This window comes from Microcaecilia unicolor, chromosome 1 (assembly GCF_901765095.1).
Source record: "Microcaecilia unicolor chromosome 1, aMicUni1.1, whole genome shotgun sequence".
In the NCBI taxonomy this organism is placed as follows: Eukaryota; Metazoa; Chordata; class Amphibia; order Gymnophiona; family Siphonopidae; genus Microcaecilia; species Microcaecilia unicolor.
In genome coordinates, this window is record NC_044031.1 from 34,545,720 (window position 1) to 34,570,823 (window position 25,104).

The 25,104-nt window shown below is 47.5% G+C and overlaps 1 protein-coding gene across 1 annotated transcript in view; it reads right to left on the minus strand.

Moving 5' to 3' along the window:
• LOC115464621 (zinc finger protein 585A-like) overlaps window positions 1-10,488 on the minus strand; it is a 47,107-nt gene extending 36,619 nt beyond the window's left edge. Inside the window, exon 1 of the mRNA XM_030194984.1 lies at window positions 10,390-10,488. The gene's annotated coding sequence lies outside the window, so the exon portion shown is untranslated. The remainder of the gene's footprint in view (window positions 1-10,389) is intronic.
• Window positions 10,489-25,104: the final 14,616 nt, after the last annotated feature.

Here is a 25,104-nt window from a genome sequence, read left to right on the forward strand (position 1 = left end):
AATTTTCTGCACGCCTTCAGCTGCCTGACCACCTCCTGAAATGGCTTGGCTTGCTCAGGAGGGAGCTTGTCCACCAAGCCCGCCAACTGCCGCACATTGTTCCGCATGTGTATGCTCGTGTAGAGCTGGTAAGACTGGATTTTGGCCACGAGCATAGAAGAATGGTAGGCCTTCCTCCCAAAGGAATCTAAGGTTCTAGAGTCCTTGCCCAGGGACGCCGAAGCATGCTCCCTAGAACTCTTAGCCTTCTTTAGGGCCAAATCCACAACTCCAGAGTCGTGAGGCAACTGAGTGCGCATCAGCTCTGGGTCCCTATGGATCCGGTACTGGGACTCGATCTTCTTGGGAATGTGGGGATTACTTAATGGCTTGGTCCAGTTCGCCAGCAATGTCTTTTTCAGGACATGATGCATGGGTACTGTGGACGCTTCCTTAGGTGGAGAAGGATAGTCCAGGAGCTCAAACATTTCAGCCCTGGGCTCATCCTCCACAACCACTGGGAAGGGGATGGCCGTAGACATCTCCCGGACAAAGGCCGCAAAAGACAGACTCTCGAGAGGAGAAAGCTGCCTTTCAGGGGAGGGAGTGGGATCAGAAGGCGGCCATCAGACTCCTCGTCAGAGAAATATCTGATGTCCTCCTCCTCCTCCCACGAGGCCTCACCATCGGTATCGGACACAAGTTCACGGACCTGTGTCTGAAGCCGTGCCCGGCTCGACTCCGTGGAACCACGGCCACGGTGTGAACGTCGAGAGGTAGACTCCCTTGCCCGCACCGGCGAAGCTCCTTCCGCCGACGTCGTCAGGGAGCCTTCCTGGGAGGCGACCGCAGTCGGTACCGCAAGCGGCACCAATGTCGGAGACCTCACCCCGGGCAAGGGGCCAGCCAGCGCCTCACTTGACGGTACCGGTGGCGCAAGCACCCCCGGTACCGGAGGGGAAGGGCGCAACAGCTCTCCCAGGATCTCTGGGAGGACGGCCCGGAGACTCTCGTGCAGAGCGGCTGTAGAGAAAGACATGGAAGCCAATGCAGGTGTCGATGTCAGAGTCTGTTCCGGGCGTGGAGGCTGTTCCGGGCTGTCCAAAGTGGAGCGCATCGACACCTCCTGAACAGAGGGTGAGCGGTCCTCTCGGTGCCGATGCCTACTGGGTGCCGACTCCATCGGCGACCCAGAGCTCTCGGTACCGACACGGGAAGGAGACCGGTGTCGATGCTTCTTTGACTTCTTCAAACGAAGCATGTCACCGGAACTTCCCGGCACCGACGAGGAGGACGTAGAATCCAGCCGTCGCTTCCTCGGGGCCAAGGCCAAAGAAGGTCAGTCTTGGGGGGGCTGTACCGCAGGAGCCCTCAGGGTAGGGGGAGACCCACCCGAAGGCTCACCGCCACCAGCAGGGGAATGGACAGCCCTCACCTGCACTCCAGTCGAAGCACCACCGTCCGACGACATCAGCAGAAGTGGAGGTCCCAGTACCACCGACGCCGATGCAGCCTTCCGATGTCTCGGCCCCGATGCAGAGGGTCGATGCCTCGATGCAGTCGCGGCCAAGGACGGAGGTCTTGATGCTGCCGACGTCGATGCACTCGATACTCCCGGTGCCGATGCCGACGAAGAGCCCGAGAACAAAACGTTCCACTGGGCCAATCTCGTTACCTGAGTCCTTTTCTGTAAAAGGGCGCAAAGACTACAGGCCTACGGCGGTGCCCAGCCCCCAGACACTGAAGACAAGACGCGTGCCTGTCAGTGAGCGAGATTACCCGGGCGCACTGGGTGCACTTCTTGAAGCCGCTGGGAGACTTCGATGACATGGGCGGAAAAATCACGCCAGCGAAATCAAAACTCGTAATTGCGGTAAGGCACCAAAAAAGAGGGGAAGAAAAAAATTCGACCCGAGGCCTCAAAAGGGCCTACCCCGAAAACGAAAAGAAACTTAACGGGGCAAAAACTGGAATTAACGGAAGGGGGAAAAGACCGAAAAGGCCTTCTTCCGAAATCCTTTTCCTTTCTTTTTTTTTTTTAGCGAAAGAGTCAAAAAGACGCGCGAGGTCGACTTAAGGGGCACGAACGGCGTAACACGACCGTACCGAGCGCGGACAAAAGAAGACTGACAAACACGAGCCGGTTCGGGCGGGAAGACGGCCGCGCATGCGCAGTGCGCATCGGCGCGCGAGGACTAGCAAAGGACTTTGCTAGAAAAGTGTTCCGATTGGAGGGGCTGCCGTGGACGTCACCCATCAGTGGGAACAAGCAGCCTGCTTGTCCTCGGAGAATTGAACACAAACCATGACCCATTCACTCTCCTGAAAAGACTTTCCTTGAACCAACCACTCCTCTAGGTAATGGTGCAACTAGACACCCTCCTTCCAGAGAGCCTTTGCCACTAAGACCATCACCTTGGAAAATGTACGGGGAGGTATTGCCAGGCCAAAAGGGAACAGCAGAGAACTGATACAGCTGACCTCAAACTGTGAAACAAAGGAATCTTTCAAGCCCTGGATGGATTGTGATATGGAGATAAGCCTCAGGCAACTCCAGAGAAAGTAAGAAACTCCCCCTGTCATACCACCACAATGACCAGGTGAAAAGTTTCCATGTGGAAACTGGGAACTCTGAGGGCCAGATTCAGAATAGGCTGCAAAGGACTCTTCTTCTTTGCCACCATGAAATAAATTAAGTCCAGTACCTAGCTCATCTCACGGAACAGGGCATACAGCCCTAATTTCCAACAGCCTTTGCAAAGTCTCCCAGATGACCCCTGCCTTCCACCTGGGCTGGCAAAGAAATTCCAAAAAGGCATCCAGCAGGGACCACGAAAAATCCAGGGCGTACCCTTCAGGAATGACTTTGCGGACTCACTGTTGGAGGAAGACGCAAAATGTCCCAATCTTGCTCTGATAGGGTAATGGCACACCATGGAAAGGGCCACCTTAAACGGAGCATCTTTTCTTTTAGAAGTTTTTGTATTTCCTTTATATATTTCACTATGCTTTTTACCCATATTTTCACTGATGTAAATTAGGCTTCTTTTTCCATCATTTACTTTGGCATTTTCCAAACAGTTTTTTACTTTTTTTCTGTTTCAGCCCTCATCTACATTTCACTAGTGGTTTCTGTGCTTTTTTGTTATTGTCCTCCAGTACTCATCTACATTTCAACAGTTGTTTCTGTTATTACTAGCCATTAAGCTCGTTAAAACGGGCGAGATTTCCAGCTACCCTCCTCGCCGCCGCTCCCTCCCCCCTCCGTGCCAGGCCCCCTGCACTGACCCGACAGCGCCTCTCACCTCCGTGTGAAAGCGCTGCAGGCAGCAGATCCCTCTGCTGCTGCCTGCAGCGCTTCCACACGGAGGTGAGAGGCGCTGTCAGGTCAGTGCAGGGGACCCGATACGGAGGGGGGCGGGAGCGGCGGCAGGGATGGGGGGGAGGGTAGAGATAGGTGCGCGCAATGTTCGTTTCCAGGCTCCAGCAGCAGCGTCCGACAGTCCGACTCCGTTTCCCTCTCTGTTCCGCCCTCTGACGTCATCACGTCTTGACGCGAGGGCGGGACAGAGAGGGAAGTCTCTACTGCGCATTTGCAGGTGAGTCGGTCACTTGCCATTTATATGTTTGATTATTCTCCAGCCCTCATCTACATTTCACTAGTGGCTTCTGCTCTTTATCAGCATCTGCACTTTCCCTGATGTCTGTTAGGGTTTCTTTTTTCGTCATTTACTTTGGCGTTTTTCGCACGTTTCTATTTTTACTTTTATTTTCATTACACACCGCAGGCACATGCATCCATAGGAGCCAACGTTTCAAAATGATTGGGGGCGCTGAATGAACGCAACCCAATATTCTCCACCACCAAAAAAAGAAATAGTTTTAGACTACATTCATCTGTCTTTTGTGTTGGTTTTTTTTAAATATATTTTATTGCAACAGTCAGATAAAACAATAACAACAGAGCAATACCAAATCGAAAATGAATGGTGTGCAAAATGAGTCTATTGTCTAAGTAGTTGAAGGGTACAAACTTGCACCACAGCATTTCTTATCATCAGCTGTGGGACTGTTGTGCTGAGAGGTCCTACGTTCAAAACAGGCCATTTCCCTCATATTGACAAACCATAGCTGCAGATATTTGTGGTGAATCTTCTGCCTCCCAACAGGACAGAATCAATTTCTTGATGAGCAAAAGAGCATTATAAAAGAAGTGGCACTGCAAGGCCAAGATGCCCTGCTCCACCAAGTGTTCCTGAATACCCAAAAGTAAAGAGCCGTAGTCCCACTCGGGGAAGCACTGGACAACTCATGCCAACACCGACAGGCTTGCCAAACCTGAAACAATATGGTATCAAAATCTCAGAACCTAACAAACAGATCCCTATTCAGACACTTGGCCTTGTAGTCACACATGCAGAACAGAGATAGCCCCTCTTCAAATTCTTCAAAAATTAACCTGAAATCCTAAGAAGCTAGACTCTGCATGCAGCACAATACCAGAAAAACAGAAAAAAAACCCACATTGCTATACATTGCAAAATAAGACAGCAGATGTAAATTCTCAAATTGGACATATTCCAAACACTTTGTTGTCCGGTGACTTTGTTTTTCTGATCATGCTGGTCCCAGTCTCTGATTCTGCTGCTATCTGTTCTCTTAACTCCGTTTCCAGGGTTTCCTTTCCATTTATTTCTTTACTTTTCTCCTTTCTTCTTAATTTCTTGCCCTACATCCATAGGTAAAAGCTAGGTCCTCAGTGGACTTGACTAGAGGAGGTATAGAGTGGATCCAGCTTTTGCCTAGTTTCTCCATCCATGTGCAGTTTTTCTCCTCATTTCCCTTTCCCTCATCTCTGTCAGTATGCATGTCCTTCCTCTTTCTTCCCTCCTCTCCATTCATATGCATCTCTTTCCTCTCTCTTCTCTCTCCCTTCTTCCCTCCTCTCCATTCATATGCATCTCTTTCCTCTCTCTTCTCTCTCCTCCATCCATGTCCAGCATTTTTCCTCTCTCCCTCCATCCATGTCCAGCATTTCTTCTTCCCTCCATCCATGTTCATCTCACTTTCTCTCTCTTCCCTTCCCTCCATCCATGTTCAGAATTTCTCCTCTCTCCCCCCTCCACCCTTGTGCATCTCCTTCCTCTGTCTTCCCTCCCATCCATCCATGTCCAGAATTTCTCCTCTCCCCTCCATCCATGTGCATCTCCTTCCTCTGTCTTCCCTCCCCTCCATCCATGTCCAGCATTTCTCCTCTCTTCCCTACCCTCCACTCCATCCATGTCCAGCATTTCTCCTCTCTCCCCTCTCCTCCATCCATGTGCATCTTCTTCCTGTTTTCCCTCTCCTCCATCCATGTCCAGCATTTCTCCTGCCTTCCCTTCCATCCATGTTCAGCAACTCTCCTCTCTCTCCTGCCCTCTCCTCCACCCATATCCAGTAATCATCCTCTCTCCCCTGCCCTCTCCTCCATCCATATCCAGCAATTCTCCTCTCTCCCCTCCCCTCCATGTCCAGCGATTCTCCTATACCAGTGATGGGCAACCTTTTGAGCTTGGTGTGTCAAAATTCGCCAAAAAACCGAGCATAACTCGGGTGGTGTGTCACTTCGAGAAAAAAACCATAATTTCGCGATATTTATAGTTTAAATAACAAAAATGTATAATTGTAATATAAAACTGTATTTAATAAACCAAAAACTAATTATTTAACTTACCTACTTAGTGACTTCTTTGTTCATCTGTCAGTCGGTTTCTTTTGTTGGTCTTGATATTATTTAACTTGTGTGGGGTGCCATGAACTAAGATAAGTGAGGGGGAGGGGGAATTCTTTAACTAATCTGCCTATTAGTGACTTTTTTGTTGCTGAATTTCATTGGCTAAATCTTCAATTGAAGGTTGGTATTTTGTACACTTCAAGCCCAAGCAAGCGCTACTAACTTCATCTGTCAATCTGTTTCTTTTGTTGGTTTTGATATTATTTAACGCTGAGAATAAGGTTTCACAAAAGTACGTAGAGGGAAAAATTGTGAGTAAAGCCATTGCTATATTTTTCAGGGTGCTAAAAGTGTCTGGTAATCAGATCCAGGCACTCCAAATTTCCTGGTAACTCAGATATTCTCTTAATAATTGCATCTTTATTCTGCATATCGTGAAATAGAACTGGTGCACATCTTAGGAGAGTTTCTTTAATAAATTCTCCCTCACTGAGTGCTTTTCCATGCTGAGCTATGGAGTGAGCAATGCTCAAACTTGCAGATGTTAAATTTGTAGAACCTTTTACAAATTTAAGGATGGACTTAGATTGGCTCTTATAAAAGTGTAGCTGCCTGGAAATGTATTCCTTCCGTTCATCCTCACTTTTTTTCAAGAGCTGGGAATGATTAGTTTCAAAATGTCTATTTATATTCCACGTTCTGCTTACTACAGTTTCAGTACATAGAACGCAAAATGATCTGCCATTTTTTTCTATAATGCCATACATCTCGGTCCATGTCTCTTGAAAGGGTTGGCTACTGCTACTACCACTTCCTTTACTTAACTTTGGTTTTTTATTTTTTGGGTTCTCCATCAGGGGGGCAGTGACAGAAGATAGAATTATAGATAGCCTGTTAGCCCTGCAGGCAATTAGGGGTTAACTAGCCTAACTGACCACCTTATGTAAATGAAGATGGCTGCCGCTATTTCTAATGGCGGGAAACGGCACCCATAGCACATGCCCTCGCCTCTCCCAGCCTCCCCCTCACCTATCTCAGTAATGGTGGTCAATTACAAATCCACGACACCCCAGAACAGTAGATTGGATGATGGTTGCTGGTAATGGTGATCACAGGGCCCTCAGAGATGCGTCCCCCACGGCATTCCGCTGCTCTCTGCTCCGCCGGCCGGAAGTGAGGAGCCGGGGCAGAGGGAGCAGCAGGGAGGGAGCCAATAGGAGCGCACACGGCACACCCCCAGCGGGTAAACATGCACCGGGTGATTTCGCCGGGGGGGGGAGGTCGCGCTGCACCGGGGGGGAGGGGGGGCGCATCGGCGATCCGCCCCGGGTGTCAGCAAGGAACTCCGCTGCTTCTCTGTATGCGGCCACATGCGGCCGCGTGTCACTGAAAATGGCTACGCGTGTCAGTACTGACACGCGTGTCATAGGTTCGCCATCAGGGTCCTATACCCTCCCCCTCCATGTCCAGCGATTCTCCTCTGCCCTCCCCTCCATGTCCAGCAATTCTCCTCTACCTTCCCCTCCCATCCATGTCCAGCGATTCTCCTCTGCCCTCCTTGCCCAAGCCCCCCCTTTTCAGCCCCCGAGTTCCAGCTCCAACCCCAGCCCTCACCTGCCTGCCCTCTTCTCCCACAATAGCCCTCTCATTTCCTTCCTGCCGCCCTGAATTTAAAACATTTATTTTACCTCAAGTCGCAGTGGTGGCGGCAGTGAAAGCTGCAGGCTTGCCGCCTCCAGCCTTCCCTTCCCTCTCAGTGACCCGCCCTCCTCTGATGTAATTTCCTGTTTCCATGAGGGCAGGACACTGAGAGGGAAGGGAAGGCTGGAGGCGGAAAGCCTGCAGCTTTCATTGCTGCCGCCACTTACCGGGTTGCGCCTGCACTTCGGCAGCCGTAGTTCCACTTGTTCTGGTTGAGTCCCAAAATATTTGGGGTGCTTGAACACCCACAGCACCCACAGAGTCAGCGCCTATGCATGCATCCCTCTATTTTGTTTTGTGTTTCGCTTCTTTTTTAATATATATATTTTTTTTCAAAAGGTTTTCTGGCGCAAATCATGACGTCACTGTGCTTTAAGACATCAGCACTATCTTGCTGGTCTCTTTCTGCTTGACGATTTAGCTGTTTTGCAGCACTTTTCAGAGATATGTGATGTTCTTTTTCCTTTTTCTTAAAGCAGCCTGTTTTCTATTTAATTGGCTGTTCTTTAGAAAATTTGTCCCCTTATTTTCCTTGAATGTTACAGCTTTTCTTCTCAGATGGGCTGAAGTTCCAGCCATCTCCCTGCCTCTGAGGTGGCTAAATACAGACTCTATGGGCAGAAGGCCACAATTCTTTTGCAAGCAACTGAACTGTAAGTTGGATTTTTTTTGTTTATTCTAAGTACTACAATAAAGAAGATTTGCTTAAGAACTGAGAGTCTACTGGTGAACCTTCTGCCTGGGGATGGTTTATGCTGCCTGTTTCAGCTACACTATACTTTTCCTAGAACAGTACAGGTGATATATCCGTCTACAGTTTCATATTTTCCGTTTATGGGTTACCTTTTTGGCGCATTTGCTCATACGTTTTTTTATATACCGTTTGTGTTAGGATCAACACGGGCTTACTGCTTGCTCTACAGTACTTCCCACCCCTAGTGCGCCGTCATTTCCAGCACTACAGAAAATTTAGATTAGTAGCGCCGGAGTGTACCCGGCACTGCTCAGTTACCACCGGGTTAATGTGGGAGCCCTTACCGCCACCTCAATGGGTGGCGGTAAGGACTCCCCCTCAAAGTGGCCACGCGGCAAGTGCTTTACTTGCCACCCGGCCATTTCCTGTAGGAAAGCGAGACTTCCCTTTTACCAGCTGCAGAAAAAGGGGGCCTTGGCACGCACGTGTAAAACATGCGCTAATATCAGCACCAGCCCCCCTTTGCCGCAGCTTGGTAAAAGGGGCCCTTAGACTTAAATAACAGGATATATTTTTTTTATTTATTTGGATTTTACTCACACCTTTTTCAGTAGCAGCTCGAGGTGAGTTACATTCAGGTACACTGGGTATTTCCCTATCCCTGGAGGGCTCACAGGCTAAGGGCCGTTTACTAAGGTGAGCTAGCGCTTTTAGCGCGTGCTAAATTCTAGTCACCCATAGGTTCCTATGGGTGACTTTAGCTGATTAGCACACGCTAAAAACGCTAGACTGCTCTTAGCGCGGCTTAGTAAACAGGGCCCTTAGTTTGTATCTGAGGCAATACCTGACCCTGAGACCTTCAGGAAGGGAAAACATTGTAAGTCATTCGTATTTGAGTACTGACCAGTTTATAACTCCAATAAATAATGGGTAACCAAATAGTCAAGGGGAGAAGAATAGTATTACGAAAGGTATAAACATATGTATGATGTCATTAGTAAACTAACCTATGCACTTGTTATCATTTGATCCTTTGTATTCAAGATGCCAAGTTCCCTATCTAAGGGGCTGACCAGTGACCAGAATTAGAACATATTTTGTTTATCCTTAATCTTGGTGTGTCCTCCTCATATACTGATATATTAATAAACAGTTGTTAAACTGAGCACAGGCTAGTTTGTTTACCTCTTTTCTTGTTTTTGTGTACCTCAAGGATCTTGTCAGTCATCACTCAGGTGTATCTCAACAGGAGTCTCACAGGGCTCAGCACTATCAGAGATGCTTTTTAATATTTACCTATTACCTAAAACCTATCTGTCATCTTCTGTCCTGTCTGGATGTACACTTCAAATTTTATGCTGATGATATTTAGGTTTTTTTCCCCTGTGAAAAAGTCAATTGCTGATGGTATTCAACACCTAAATTTGGGGCCCTTTTACCAAACGGCGGTGTGCAAGCCCAATCAAAGTCTGCACTCTGTCTGCTGATAAACTACTGCTTGATGTGCCCTCTTTTAAAGTTATTAGGTTATGCCTTTATCACTCCTCCATCTTTCATTTTGGAGGTGCGACATTATGGAATGCTCTACCTGTCTAAAGTAGGCCAATTAGTTCAACTGTCCAGTTCACGAAACATTTCAAAGCATTTCTGTTTGTTAAAGCTTTGAGTAATTTGGCTTGAAAATTTAATACTCTGTCCGTTTTAAATTTGTTTTTCACTTTTATCGAAGTGAGTGCTCTTTGTTGAGGTAGGAGATACAAAAATATGTATGCAATAGCCGTAACCTGCCTAGAACTGTGGGATAGTGATGGAAAGAAATTTTTGAATAAAATAAATAAGTAATTCTGCTCTTTTCCAGTATTAGAAAACTGTTTACTTGTGCATTCACAATGTTAAATACCAAATCTTTGGTTTTATTTATTTTATTACATTTGTACCCCACGCCTTCCCATTCATGGCAGGCTCAATGTGGCTTACATGGGGCAATGGAGGGTTAAGTGACTTGCCCAGAGTCACAAGGAGCTGCCTGTGCCTGAAGTGGGAATCGAACTCAGTTCCCCAGGACCAAAGTCCACCACCCTAACCACTAGGCTACTCCTCCACTCAATGACCCAAAATACTTTTAAAAACAATTTTTGCATAACTTTACTGGATCTTCACATGCATACTTCCTTCTCTCACACAAAAAATATGAACCTCCTCTGACCTCTCACAAATGGTTACAGAGCAGCACCGATTCTCTGGATATTGATTCAGGCTTCTTTCTCTCACAGATACTCCCTCAATCCATGCAACTTACATTTGTTCAACAGCAGGAAATGCAGGACACGACTCAGTCAGCTAACCAGGAATGGAGATCCATTCCCTGTCTTCAAAAAGTTGTAAACCCTCCTTGCAAAAAGCAGAGAAGAGAATTACCTGGGATTTGTAGTCAGTCAGGCAAATATTGATTTTGTTACAGAGCAGACTGAGTCAGTCAGTGAACTACAACTCCTGTCCTCCCTGCACTGTGACCATGTGACAAGGCTGGAGGAGGAGAATCAAGGAGGTTGGATGAAAACAGAAGACAGGGTGAGTTGTCTAGTCCATATAGGCTGAAGCCAGTAGGAGGAGCTTATTGCCGTTTTAGTACACCCAAAACTGTAGCAAATGCTACTGAAAATAGCAAAAGATTATTAGAAACTAGTAAAAAAGGCCCGTTTCTCACACAAATGAAACGAGCGCTAGCAAGGTTATCATGTAATGGCGATTATGTTTTTAAGGGAACCGTTAGGAGAAATGTTCTGTCATGATAAGCAATAATTGGGAAGGGTGTATAATGAGTAATATGCTCCAGGGGTATGAGATACGGATTGTTTTATCTATGTTTTTTTTTGTTTTAATCTTTCTTTTTTTGTGATTTTTATTTATAGTATTTTTTTTTTTTTAGATAAAGAGTAAGCAGACTCCATCCATGCCCAGCATTTCTCCTCTCTTCCCTCCCCTCAATCCATACCCAGCATTGCTCCTCTCTTCTCTCCCCTCCATCCATATGCATCTCCTTCCTGACTTCCCTCCCTTCCATCAATCCATGTCCAGCAACTCTCCATTCTCCCCTGCCTTATTCTCCATCCACCCACATCCAGCAAATTTCCTCTCTCCCCTGCCCCCTCCATTCATCCATCCACGTTCAGCAATTCTCCTCTCGCCCCTGCCCTCCCCTCCATCCATCCATGTCCGGGAACTCTCCATTCTCCCCTGCCCTCTCCTCCATCCACCCATATCCAGCAAATTTCCTCTCTCCCCTACCCCCTCCATCCATCCATGTCCAGCAATTCTCCTCTCTCCCCTGCCCTCCCTTCCTGTGATCTCTTCTCTCCTTCTATCCTCCCCTCCTGTCCAGCGATCTCCCCATGCCCTCCTCTCTAATTCCAACCATCTCTACTCTCCCCCTGCCCTCCCATCCATGTCCAGCGATTCTCCCTGCCCTCCCTCAGCTCCCTGACAGTCCTCCTCTCCATTCCTGCCCCGCACATTTAACCCTTTTACTTTCAGGCACAGCGACGGCAGTGAAGAGGACAACACAGCTTCTCCCTTCCCTCACACAGTGTCCTGCCTCTTGGAAACAGGAAATGCATCATCACAGAAGGCGGGACATTGTGTGAGGGAAGGAAGAAGATGGAGGCGAGCCGCTGTGTTGTCCTCTTCACTGGCGTTGCTGCGCCTGAAAGTAAACATGCGCAAGGGTGGGAGTAACGGATAAGAGGGCTGTCGATCGGGGAGCTGAGGGCAGGAAAGAGCGGAGGGACCGTCTGAGAGCTGCCTAGCTGCAGCGCTGCTGCACCAGGCAGCCTTGCGTTTGGGGGGGCAGCAGCCAGGGGAAGGTCACGGTTGAGCTGGGGAGGCGGGACTGGAGGTTGGGAGGCAGGGATAGTGCTGAGCAGACTTATTGGTCTGTGCCAGAGCCGGTGGTTGGGAGGCGGGGATAGTGCTGGGTAGACTTATACAGTCTGTGCCCTGAAGAGCATAGGTACAAAGTAGGGTATACACAAAAAGTAGCACACATGAGTTGTCTTGTTGGGCAGACTAGATGGATCGTGCAGGTCTTTTTCTGCCGTCATCTACTATGTTACTATGTTATCTATCCAGAGGCATGCTGCTGGATGCTCCTCAGTGGACAGTGGTTACGTCAAATGCCAGTCTGAAGGGCTGGGGAGCTCATTGTCTGAGCCGATATGCACAGGGTCTCTGGACACCAGAGGAGGCAGCCAGTTCCATCAACCTCTTGGAGCTGCGGGCAATCCGCTTAGCGCTCCAAGCCTTTTGCCCACTTCTGGAAAGCCAGGCAGGGCGCATCATGTGCGACAACGCCACGGCGGTGGCTTATGACAATCGTCAAGGAGGAATGAAAAGTCTGCCCTTACAGCAGGAAGCTGTTCAGCTCCTGGACTCGGCCGAGATTCATCTCCTGGCACTATCGGCAGCTCACATGGCAGGAGTGGAAAATGTGTAGGTGGATTTTCTCAGTCGCACTACTTTGGATCCTGGAGAGTGGGCTCTGGGCGCAGACAAGTTCCAATTACTCGTGCATTCATGGGGTCTTCCAGTCCTGGATTGTTTTGCCTCAGCAGCCAACGCGAAGGTCCCCAAGTTCACCGGGCGGACCCCAAGTCTCAAGGACTCGATGAGCTCCTTCAGCCATGGCTGGAGGGTCTTATCTATGCCTTCCCTCTGTGGCCACTGTTGGGTCGCCTGATCCAGAAGGTAGAGGCTTACAGGGGTAAAGTGATTTTGGTAGCCCCGGACTGGCCACGCAGGCCTTGGTACATCGATCTTCGCAGTCTGATGGTCGGGCCTCCTCTACAGTTTCCAGTTTTCCCGGGGTTATTGATGCAGGGTCCTGTTTGTCATCCAGACCCTGGTCAATTTTGATGTACGGCTTGGCTATTGAGCGGGCGAAGTTGACTAAGAGAGGTTACTCGGCAGGAGTGATTTCTACCATGCTGAAGTCTCAACATCATTCCGCTTCTCTCAATTATATCAGAACATGCAGAAATTTTGAGGAGAGTGCAGGGGTTTCTCCATTTTGCGCTTCTGTATCGCAGATTCTGGATTTTTTGCAGCGGGGGCTCAATAAGGGGTTAGCTCTGTCCTCGCTTAAGGTCCAGGTTGCAGCTTTACCTTGCTTCAGGGGTCGGATTCTAGGAAAGTCCCTGACCTCACATCCAGATGTTCTCCGTTTTTTGTGGGAGGCAGGTGTCATGCGCCCTCCCGCACAGAGTATTTTTCCTTTGTGGGATCTCAATTTGGTTCTTTCGACCTTGTCTCGTACCCCCTTTGAGGCTCTCGTTTCCTGCACATTGAAGGATCTCACTCTCAAGGTAGTATTTCTGGTGGCGATTGCTTCAGCTAGGAGAGTTTCAGAGTTGCAGGCCCTTTTGTGTTGGTCGCCGTTCTTGGAGTTTGTGAAGGATAGGGTGGTGTTGTGACCAGTTCCGTCCATGCTTCCCAAGGTCTTGTCATGTTTCCATGTTTCACAATCAGTGATTTTGCCAGTCCTGGGGTCTTCCTCAGGTTCTGAAAAGCAGCGTCACCTCAAGTGTCTAGACGTTAAAAGGGCACTCAAGTCCTACTTGAGGCTTACAGAGGAATTTTAGCAAACAGATTGTTTGTTTGTCCTTATCAGGGAGCCCCGAAAGGGTTGGCGGGTTCCAAGCCCACCATTGATCGTTGGCTCAAGGAGATGATTGCCTCTGCTTATCTTTTGGCTGGGAAACCAGATCCTGTGGGAGTTAAGGCTCACTCTACCAGAGGTCAGGCTGCTTCTTGGGCTGAGCACTGTTTTATTATTATTTATTATTAGGATTTATTTACCGCCTTTTTGAAGGAGTTCACTCAAGGCGGTGTATAGTAAGAATAGATCAAACATGAGCAATAGGCAATTACTGCAGTAAAAATATTTGAAAACAATACAAAGTATGGCATGGTATACTACCAATGTCAACACAATACGTAATAGAACATTATAATTGGTAGTGAAGGGTAAGACAAAGTTGTAACATATAGATGGGTAAAAAAGTAGGAAGAATCAGAAAGTAAGGTGACTGACTGACTGATTGATTGATTTGCATTCCAGAGTGTTTGGTTCCTCCGCTTGAGATATGCAAAGCGGCGACTTGGTCCTCCTTGCATTCTTTTGCCAAGCATTACAGATTAGATGTGCAGTGTCGGCAGGACTCTGCGTTTGGGACACAGGTGCTTACAGCGGGGCTGCTGGGGTCCTGCCCATGATTTCACTGATCTGTTACTTCCCATCAGTCAATCACTGGGCCGTTCCGGAGGAACGCTAAGGAAGGAGAAATTAGGCCTTACCTGCTAATTTGCTTTCCTTTAGTCCCTCCTGACTGGCCTAGATCCCTCCCATTTCACAGTGTGTTTCTATAGTTGTATTTAGCCTGTTGATCCTTTCAGGAGAGCTGCGCTGTCATTCTATGCTTCCTTATTGTTAAAAAAAATTAAAAAAAAAAAACACAAGTTTGTTCCTTTGTTATACTTTGGTGCCTGTGGAGAGTGCAGTACCTTCGGTATATTACACAGGCCTTTCATTAGCCTGATGTCTCTGGCTGCTCAGGTTCCCGGGTGCACAGAATGTATAAGGTTGTTTTCTTTTCTTCTGCTTTGCTACTGTACATAAGTAATGCCACACTGGGAAAAGACCAAGGGTCCATCGAGCCCAGCATCCTGTCCACGACAGCGGCCAATCCAGGCCAAGGGCACCTGGCAAGCTTCCCAAACGTACAAACATTCTATACAAAGTGATGCATGTGGGTAAGAGGAACCCGAATTATAGCTACGTCTTGCAAGGTTCCGCGTTAGGAGTTACGGATCAAGAAAGGGATCTGGGTGTCATCGTCGATGATACGCTGAAACCTTCTGCTCAGTGTGCTGCTGCGGCTAGGAAAGCGAATAGAATGTTGGGTGTTATTAGGAAGGGTATGGAGTCCAGGTGTGCGGATGTTATAATGCCGTTGTATCGCTCCATGGTGCGACCGCACCTGGAGTATTGTGTTCAGTACTGGTCTCCGTATCTCAAAAAAGATATAGTAGAATTGGAAAAGGTACAGCGAAGGGCGACGAAAATGATAGTGGGGATGGGACGATTTTCCTATGAAGAGAGGCTGAGAAGGCTAGGGCTTTTCAGCTTGGAGAAGAGACGGCTGAGGGGAGATATGATAGAAGTGTATAAAATAATGAGTGGAATGGATCGGGTGGATGTGAAGCGACTGTTCACGCTATCCAAAAATACTAGGACTAGAGGGCATGAGTTGAAGCTACAGTGTGGTAAATTTAAAACGAATCGGAGAAAATTTTTCTTCACCCAACGTGTAATTAGACTCTGGAATTCATTGCCGGAGAACGTGGTACGGGCGGTTAGCTTGACGGAGTTTAAAAAGGGGTTAGATAGATTCCTAAAGGACAAGTCCATAGACCGCTATTAAATGGACTGGAAAAATTCCTCATTTTTAGGTATAACTTGTCTGGAATGTTTTTACGTTTGGGGAGCGTGCCAGGTGCCCTTGACCTGGATTGGCCACTGTCGGTGACAGGATGCTGGGCTAGATGGACCTTTGGTCTTTCCCAGTATGGCACTACTTATGTACTTATATGTACTTATGTACATGTTATTCCTGGAATTGTGGATTTTTCCTAAGTCCATTTAGTAGTGGTTTATAGACTTGTCCTTTAGGAAACCATCTAACCCCCTTTTTAAACTCTGCCAAGCTAACTGCCTTCACCACGTTCTCCGGCAATGAATTCCAGAGTTTAATTACGTGTTGGGTGAAGAAAAATTTTCTCCGATTCGTTTTAAATTTACTACACTGTAGTTTCATCGCATGCCCCCTAGTCCTAGTATTTTTGGAAAACGTGGACACTTCACATCCACCTGTTCCACTCCACTCATTATTTTATATACCTCTATCATGTCTCCCCTCAGCCGTCTTTTCTCCAAGCTGAAAAGCCGTAGCCTCCTTAGTCTTTCTTCATAGGGAAATCGTCCCATACCTGCTATCATTTTAGTTGCCCTTCGCTGCACCTTTTCCAATTCTACTATCTTTCTTGAGATGCGGCGACCAGAATTGAACACAATACTCAAGGTGCGGTCGCACCATGAAGCGATACAACGGCATTATAACATCCTCACACCTGTTTTCCATACCTTTCCTAATAATACCCAACATTCTATTCACTTTCCTAGCCGCAGCAGCACACTGAGCAGAAGGTTTCAGTGTATTATTGACGATGACACCCAGATCCCTTTCTTGGTCCGTAACTCCTAACATGGAACCTCGCATGACGTAGCTATAATTTGGGTTCTTTTTTCCCACATGCATCACCTTGCACTTGCTCACATTAAACGTCATCTGCCATTTAGCCGGACTCTACTATCTGGCAGTGGCTCTTATTGGCTATCTCTGATGAGTCAGAAGTGTAATTAGTTGGGTTTGTCGTGAGCCCTTGGGCCCTGGCCAAGGCCAGCGGGGCGTCGACCCAGGCCAAGGGGAGACCCACCCACCCACCACCACACACCCCAGCTACACAATACCCCTAAGCTATCCCTCCCCGCAGTCCTTCAGGAAGAAGGGAAATAGGCAAACAGGCGGGCCCCGCGGCCGAACTGGAACCCACGCACACAGAGCCACTCATGCGGGCCTCACGGCCGAACAGCAACCCAGACACACACGGGGGGGGGGGGGTGAAAGAACCCAGAGGGCCCCCCGGGACCCCAAAATGTCAGATACGCGCTGAACACCAGCGATAGGGCAGAGGGAGAAACCAAAGAACCAGAGCGGGCCATGCCCACCCCGGGGACTAGCGCAGGGCAGGGAAACTAACACAGCAACCCCCAAAAGGGTTAGGAATCCCCAGGCAGAAGCCAGAGGAACCAGACACAAAAGGAAGGCAGAAAGCCTTTGCCCCAAACCCACAGCAGACAGAGGCAACCAGAACACAAAGGGTTAAGCTTGTAGAGCCAGCAGACCCGGACACTGGGAAGAGAAATCCTTAGAGTAAACAAACAACCAGAGAGGAGGCTCTCAGACAAGCAGCCTAGCTGAAACGAAAGCTGAACAAAGCCCAGCCCCCACTGAGGAACAAGCAGCTGGCTTCCCACAGAGAGTAGCAGCCAGCGAAGGGAAGCCCAGCTGGAGGCAAGGGAACTAATTAAACACACACACGCTGCCCTCAGCTAACACAAACAAATGGAAAGGAAAGAAATCCCTGAACAGGGAACTCAGATCAAAGTCAGAGCACAGAGCACGTTCTGACCAAGAGCTGCGGCTTTCAAGTCACCACAAGAGTGTGAGTAATGCCAAAGCAAGGCAGGGAGTAACACGCAGGCTTAAGTAGACTCACAGACGTCAGCACAAACCCTGGCAGCCAATCAGAAGAGACGTCCCCCCTCTCTCCCTGCCAAGCCAGCAGAATCATAACAAGAAGTCTCAGTCTCCACCTGCTGGAAGTCGTGCACATCCCATCAGTCAGTCACTGGGCCGGTCCGGAGGGACTAAAGGAAAGCAGGTAAGGCCTAATTTCTCATTTGGTTTCATGCAGATCTATTTTGTTTAAACATAACTAAATGGGCTATAAGTCCCTAATGCAGTCCATTGGTTTTTTAGGAACTGTAAGGGCAGCTATGGGCCAGTGCACCTATCCTACACTTGCCCACAGCTCACCCTTGTGAGGGATTACACAATTTCCAGACCACACTGCACAGTTAGCCACAACTCAGTTCTTTATTGTCTCTTTGAAGGATATCAGTAATCAAACATATAAATTGCGAGTGACCGTACTCACCTACAAATGCGCAGTAGACACAGAACCAAGGAGCAACACTCCAAGCCCCGCCTCCACCAGCAGCTCCTGTTCTGGACGTAATGCAGCCAATAGGGAGGGAAGAAGGGGGCGTGGAAATCGGAGGGGGAGGAGCTATGTACATCAGAGGTGCACAACAAATCTGCAACTACGGAGGAGGGCATGGAACTCGGCAACGGGAGGGACGGTGGAGGAGGGAAAGGGTCATGCAGTACACACACACAGAACAAGTCAGGAACACAGGACAGAGGACAGTTGGTGGAAATCGGACAGAGAGGTGCGAAGGAGGGGGCGTGGACATCCGTGGGGGAGGGAGGGAGGATGGACAAGCACAAGGATAGGAGCAGAGGGAGGAGCCGTGGAAATCGCTCTCAAATGGCAGGCTGTCTGTTGTTCGACATGGCATGGAGGGGGCGTGCAAATCTGAGGGGGAGGAGCCATGTACATCGGAGGTGCACAACAAATCTGCAACTACGGAGGAGGGCATGGAACTCGGCAACGGGAGGGACGGTGGAGGAGGGAGGGAGACAAGGGTGATGCAGTACACACACACAGAACAAGTCAGGAACAGAGGACAGTTGGTGAAAATCGGAGGGAGAGGGGCGAAGGAGGGGGCGTGGACATCCCTGGGGGAGGGAGGGAGGATGGACAAGCACAAGGATAGGAGCAGAGGGAGGAGCCCTGGAAATCGCATGGGGAGCAGCAGTGTAAATCGCTGGGAAATGGCAGGCTCTAGGGAGGGACAGCAGGACCACTACTATTTTCACTCAGACAACAGGAAGGAGGTCTGTTGTTGGACATGGGCATGGAAATCGGAGCAGGGGGCAGGACAGGAGGGGGCGTGGACATCAGAGGGGGTAGGGAGGGGGAGACTGGACAAGAACTAGGATAGCAGCAGAGGGAGGAACTGTGGAACAAAGATAACCAATGGCCAGAACCGCTACCATCTGGGGAGGAGCCAATGCGGAGACCTGGCGGACGAGAAACTAATGCAGGAGAGAAGAGAACCACCAGAAACCAAGCAGGGATCCAAAACTGTTCAGGAGGCCAACAGCAAAAAGTAAGCACGTGCATTCACTCGCTGCACACACACACACACACACACACGCGCGCATCCTGTTTTGCTGCAAGCAAAGGCATACCTGTCACGCCCCTTTGGCTCACTGAACAGCACCAGTCAGCAGAAGGGGCGGAACAACAACAACATGTATGGGGGGGGGGGGGGGGAAGAGACCAGCAGGAGACTGCAAAACGAGCCTGCCTTTCAAACTGCTCCAACAACTGCCTACAAGGAGACACTGAACCTCCAATGACACACAGCAACAACAACTGACTACAAGGTGACACTGAACATCCACTGAGACAGGGAGTACTAACAGCTCACTAGCACTCTCTCACTCACTCACACACACACACACACTAGCAGCTCACTCTCACACTCACTGTCAATTTCCCACATAAAACACTTTCTCTTTCATTCTCACACACTGGCACACACACAATATTAAACGAAGGGGTGGGGGAAGGCAAATAAAAACAAAACCCTGATTTGCACCTTGCAACAAATGGATATAAGGAGCCACTAACCACCACCACTGTGACAGCTCACTCTCATTATTATTTATTACATTTATACCCCGCACTTTCCCACAAAAGCAGGTACAATGCGGCTTACATAGATGGATGGAAAATGGTAGATTGAACTAATATTCTAAAATGTTGTTGAAAAAAATTAGAAGGAATTAAATGTAATTGTTACAGTTTATAGAAAGATCTTTTGAAAATAGCCATTAACCTGAGGATCCATACTTAAAGGAATCTAATATGCTCCAAGTATTTTATAAATTTTATTGCCCAATATTTTAACTACAGGAATACACTCCTGATTCAGACTAAACCTCATGCTCTGTCTCTTTCCCAGAAAGACACACTTTCTCTCTCACTCACTCTCTCACCCAAGCACACACACACACACACAATGTTAGAAGAAGGGGTGGGGGCAGGCGAAACAACAACGAGCACTGATTTTAACCTAAACAAAAAAAACCCATAAGGACCAACTGACCCACTCCACTCTGACACCTCACTCTCATGCTCTCTGTCTGTTTCCCAGAGAGACACACTTTATCACTCGCTGACTCACACACACACAATATTACAAAAAGGGGTGGGGGCAGGCAAGTGAAAAAAAAGCACTAATTTGTACCCTAAAATAACTCGCTATAACGAGCCAGTGACCCCCTCCACTGTGACAGGGAGTCCTAGCAGCTCACTGACACACACAAACTCACTTTTCAAAGCCCACAAACACCGGCTACAAGGAGCAACTAACACTCACTCTCTAATACACATACACACTCTGTCTCTCACTCACACAGACACACACACACTTTCACACTGCACACTTTGTCTACCACACACACACACACAAAATATTACAAGGAGGGGTGCCAGACAACAGAAAAAAAACATCAAACCATTGACCCTCCACTGTGACAAGGAATACTACCACCTCACTCTCACACAGACACACACTTTCTCTAACACTCTCTCTCTCACACACACTCAGCTACAACAACATTACAACTGATTTGAACTACTGTGACAAATCAGAACAAGAAAAGGACTGTAACAAAACAGAAACACTACTATTAAAAAAGCAACCTAAAACAACTAATATGCCACGACGAAAAATAGACACCACAGGAACTGAGCAGGCAGCTCATGATTTAGAATTGAAGAGGAGGAAAGCTCAAAGAGATAGAATTAGACATGAAAATAAAACAGAAACACAAAAACATGCAGAAAAGGAAAGAGTACGCAATTACAGAAAACATCGCAGTGAACTACAAAAACATGAAGAAAGACACGTCAACAATCAAGAATCAACAAACACTTAATGGACCTTCAAATGACAAGACACAAAGCTTTAAGAACATTACAAGAGTTTCAGGAAAAAAATATAAACAGTAGCAGCCTTGGCAACTTTTGCGAAATCTGTGAACATTGTCATGCAAAACACTTTAAAAATGAGAGACCAACAGATAAGAAGTTTAATGTTTGCTGCAATAAAGGGTCTATACATTTACCGCCTATAACTACAAATGAATACATTAAGAACTTGATGACTGCACAAGATCCAGATTCATGCTGAGGATATTATTACGGATATATTTGGAACAACATTGTCATCAAAAAATATTGAAACATACTCAAGAAGAGCTATTTTATCCCCCAAAAATGAACATGTCAATTAAATCAATCTACAAGTTCTGAGTAAGCTGAAAGAGGAAGAAAATGTTTACCTCAGTTCAGACAAACTCATCAGTGAGCATGGTGATGATGTCAGCAAATACCCAATTGAATTCCTTCACACATTACATCCTTCAGGCACTGCCCCTCATACATTGAAAATCAAAAAGGGAGCAATTATTATGCTATTGAGGAATCTAAATACTAAAAGAGGTCTTTGCAATGGAACAAGACTGATTGTTACCGACTTAAAACCAAACTTAATACTGGCTAAAGTCATAACTGGCAGTGCACAAGGTGAAACAGTATTCCTTCCACGAACAGATCTTATTACTGATTCTGGACTGCCATTCCAACTACAAAGGCGTCAATTCCCGTTTAAACCTTGCATTTGCAATAACTATTAATAAATCACAAGGGCAGACATTAGACAAGGTAGGAATATACCTACCCAACCCTGTATTTAGCCATGGACAACTATATGTTGCCTTTTCAAGAGTCAGAAAGGCTTCAGACGTTAAAGTGTTAGTTAATCAGACATCAGAACAAGGAAAATTGATCCAAGGATCAAATTCTGTGTACACAAAAAACATTGTATATAAAAGTGTACTGTAAAAATCATTTATTAAATGTTTCCCCCCGTTATTTAATTTCTTTTTTTTCATTAATCGATGGAGGGGAGGGCAGGGGACAGAGGACGGTTGCTGGACATGGGGGAAGAGCAGAGGACAGAGCACAGTTGCTGCACATGGAGGTGAAATTAAAAAAAAAAACGCCCGTTTTAACGGGCTTAACGGCTAGTATATATAAAGCAGCCTATAATACAAAGCACAGGTTGGAAAGAGTCCAAGTCCTGATTAACATCTTACTCAGGCTAGGAGGTCTCCCACCCATCAGGTCTTTTGTCTCTTTATATGACATACAGAGAGGCATAAACAGCCATCATGTGACACACAGCTGCAACACATAACATACAACTCTCATATAATACACAGCTGCAATACCCAATGCCTTTGGCATATTTGCCTATACATAATGATGGCTTACAGGATATTGTTATTACAAATATTGAATTTGTCCAATATGGAATACATGTCCTGTGACTTTGGACAGGCTTTGTGCTTCTGTTGTTGGAGGTGCAATTATGAAGGCTTAGACCGTGCAGATCCAGTGCTGGTGATGTTTAATATAAAGAATATCAATCAAAAATAAAGAGTGAATAGCCAACTTACTATAATTAAATGCCACAATGGAATGGTGGGGGAAAAGACCTAGATGACTGTGGTGTCAATAGAATGTCTCCACCGTGAAATATCATAACATTCAAACCACAGTTCACAGCTTCTATCATCGGTCAGAACCCCCCCCCCCCCCCAACCAAAACAGTTTATTCATTTTATGATAAAATTTTTGATGAAAATAGTTCTTGTCATTAAATAACATTATGACATGTTCAATTTCTGCTTCCGTATAGAGCATAAAATATGTTGCTAAACAGCTTTAAGGCAATTTGAGGCAATCGGATAGTCCTGAGTAATCCCAACGGGGATCCATTTCACCGCTCAACTTCCTCGGGGGATTTCATATGATACCCCGACTTCCACAGAGTGTGGTTACATGCTGTCATTCTCTGGAGTGTGATTTTATCTCTGATGAAGTCTGTATACTGTTGTTGTTTTTTTGCCTGCTATTGTGCCTTAGTTCTTTGTCCATTTACTAGATTTAGTGGCAACTAGGGCATGTACTTTTTAACATTTGCTGTGAATGAAGACCTTATTTTAGAGCCCCTGATGCAGCCCTTTGGGTGAAACACAACCTGTGTCAGGCATTTTTCATTGGGGTGTTTACTAGTGCTGTCCGATTCAGCTGAAAAATTTTCGATTGGGTACGATTCAATTCTTTAAAAAAAATTTGGTTTTTCCATTTAACTAGATTGAAATAGTGAGGCCCACATGCAAATATTGTATCACAAAGGGTTAAAAAAAAGGCAGCAGCAATTGAAGAACTGTTTCTACTAGCTACAATCATTTGTGAAGCTGTTTTAGTGATATTCAATTGTTATTTCTTTTCTCCTCCTCCTTTTAAGGCACTGCCTATCCAACTGAAACAGCTTTAGACTTGTTACATTCATGTTCATCTCACTTCCTTTCTCTTTCCTTCCCTCCATGTCCAGCATTTCTCCTCTCTCCCCCCCCCCCCACTCCATCCATGTGCATCTCCTTCCTGTCTTTCCTCCCCTCTATCCGTCTAACATTTCTCCTCTCTTCTCTGTCCTCCACTCCATGTCCAGCGATTGCCCCTATCATCCCCTCCCATCCATGTCCAGCGACTCACCTCTGCCCTCCCCCTCCCATCCATGTCCAGAGATTTCTCCTCTCTCACCTTCCCTCCCTTCCCATCCATGTCCAGTGAGTCTCCTCTGCCCTCCCTCCCATCCATCCATGTCTACCGATTCTCCTTTGCCCCTATCCTCACTTCCCATCCATGTCCAGCATTTCTCCTCTCTCCCCTCCCCTCCATGTGCATCTCCTTCCTGTCTTCCCTCCCCTCCATCCATGTCCAGAATTTCTCCTGCCCTCCCTCCATCCATCCATGTCCAGCAACTCTCCTCTCTCTCCTGCCCTCCTCCCTCCATCCATGTCCAGCAACTCTCCTCTCTCCCCTTCCCTCTCCTCCCCTCCATCCATGTCCAGCAACTCTCCTCTCTCTCCTGCCCTCCCCTCCCTCCATCCATGTCCAGCAACTCTCCTCTCTCCCCTGCCCTGCTCTACATCCATCCATGTCCGGCAACTCTCCTCTCCCCTCCATCCATCTAGCCATCAAAACCCAGCAACTCTCCTCTCTCCCCTGCCCTCTCCTCCATCCATCCATATCAAGCAATTCTCCTCTCTCCCCTGCCCCCTCCATCAATCCATGTCCAGCGATGTCTCCTCTGCCCTTCCCTCCACATCCAGCGATTTCTCCTCTCTCCCCTGCTCTCCCCTCCCATCCATGTACAGTGACTCGCCCCAGCCCCCACCTGCCCCCCTTTTCAGCCCTCAAGTTCCAGTTCCAACCCTAGCCCCACCTGCCCACCCTCTTCTCCCCCGACAATCCTCCTTGTTCCTGCTGTCCTGGGGGTTTAAATCTTTTATTTTACCTCAAGTCACAGTGGTGGCTGCAGTGAAACCAGCAGGCTCATCTCTAGCCTTCCCTTCCCTCTCAGTGTCCCGCCTTCCTCTGATGTAATTTCCCCTTTTCCCGAGGGTGGGACACTGAGGGACACTCAGAGGGACAGGAAGGCTAGAGACGAGCCTGTTAGTTTCACTGCCGCCGCCACGACTTGAAGTAAAAGATTTACCCCCCCCCCCCCCCCCAGGACGGCAGGAACGAAAGAGCAGCTGAGATATGATAGAGGTCTATAAAATAATGAGTGGAGTGGAACGGGGAGACGTGAAGCGTCCGTTTATGCTTTCCAAAAATACTAGGACTAGGGGGCATGCAATGACGCTACAAAGTAGTAAATTTAAAACGAATCTGAGAAACTTTTTCTTCACTCAGCGTGTAATTAAACTCTGGAATTCATTGCCAGAGAATGTTGTAAAGGTGGTTAGCTTAACAGAGTTTAAAAAAGGTTTGGACAGCTTCCTAAAGGAAAAGTCCATAGACCATTATTAAATTGGGAAAATCCACTATTTCTGGGATAAGCAGCATAAAATGTTTTGAACTTTTTTGGGATCTTGCCAGGTATTTGTGACCTGGATTGGCCACTGTTGGAAACAGGATGCTGGACTTCATTGACCTTTGGTCTGTCCCAGTATGGCAATACTTATGTACTTATGTACTCAGGGAGCTGAGGGCGAACAGGTGGGATCCGGGAGTTGCCTACAGGTGAGCCGCCTGAGCGGCTGTAAGCATGGCTTGTGGCATC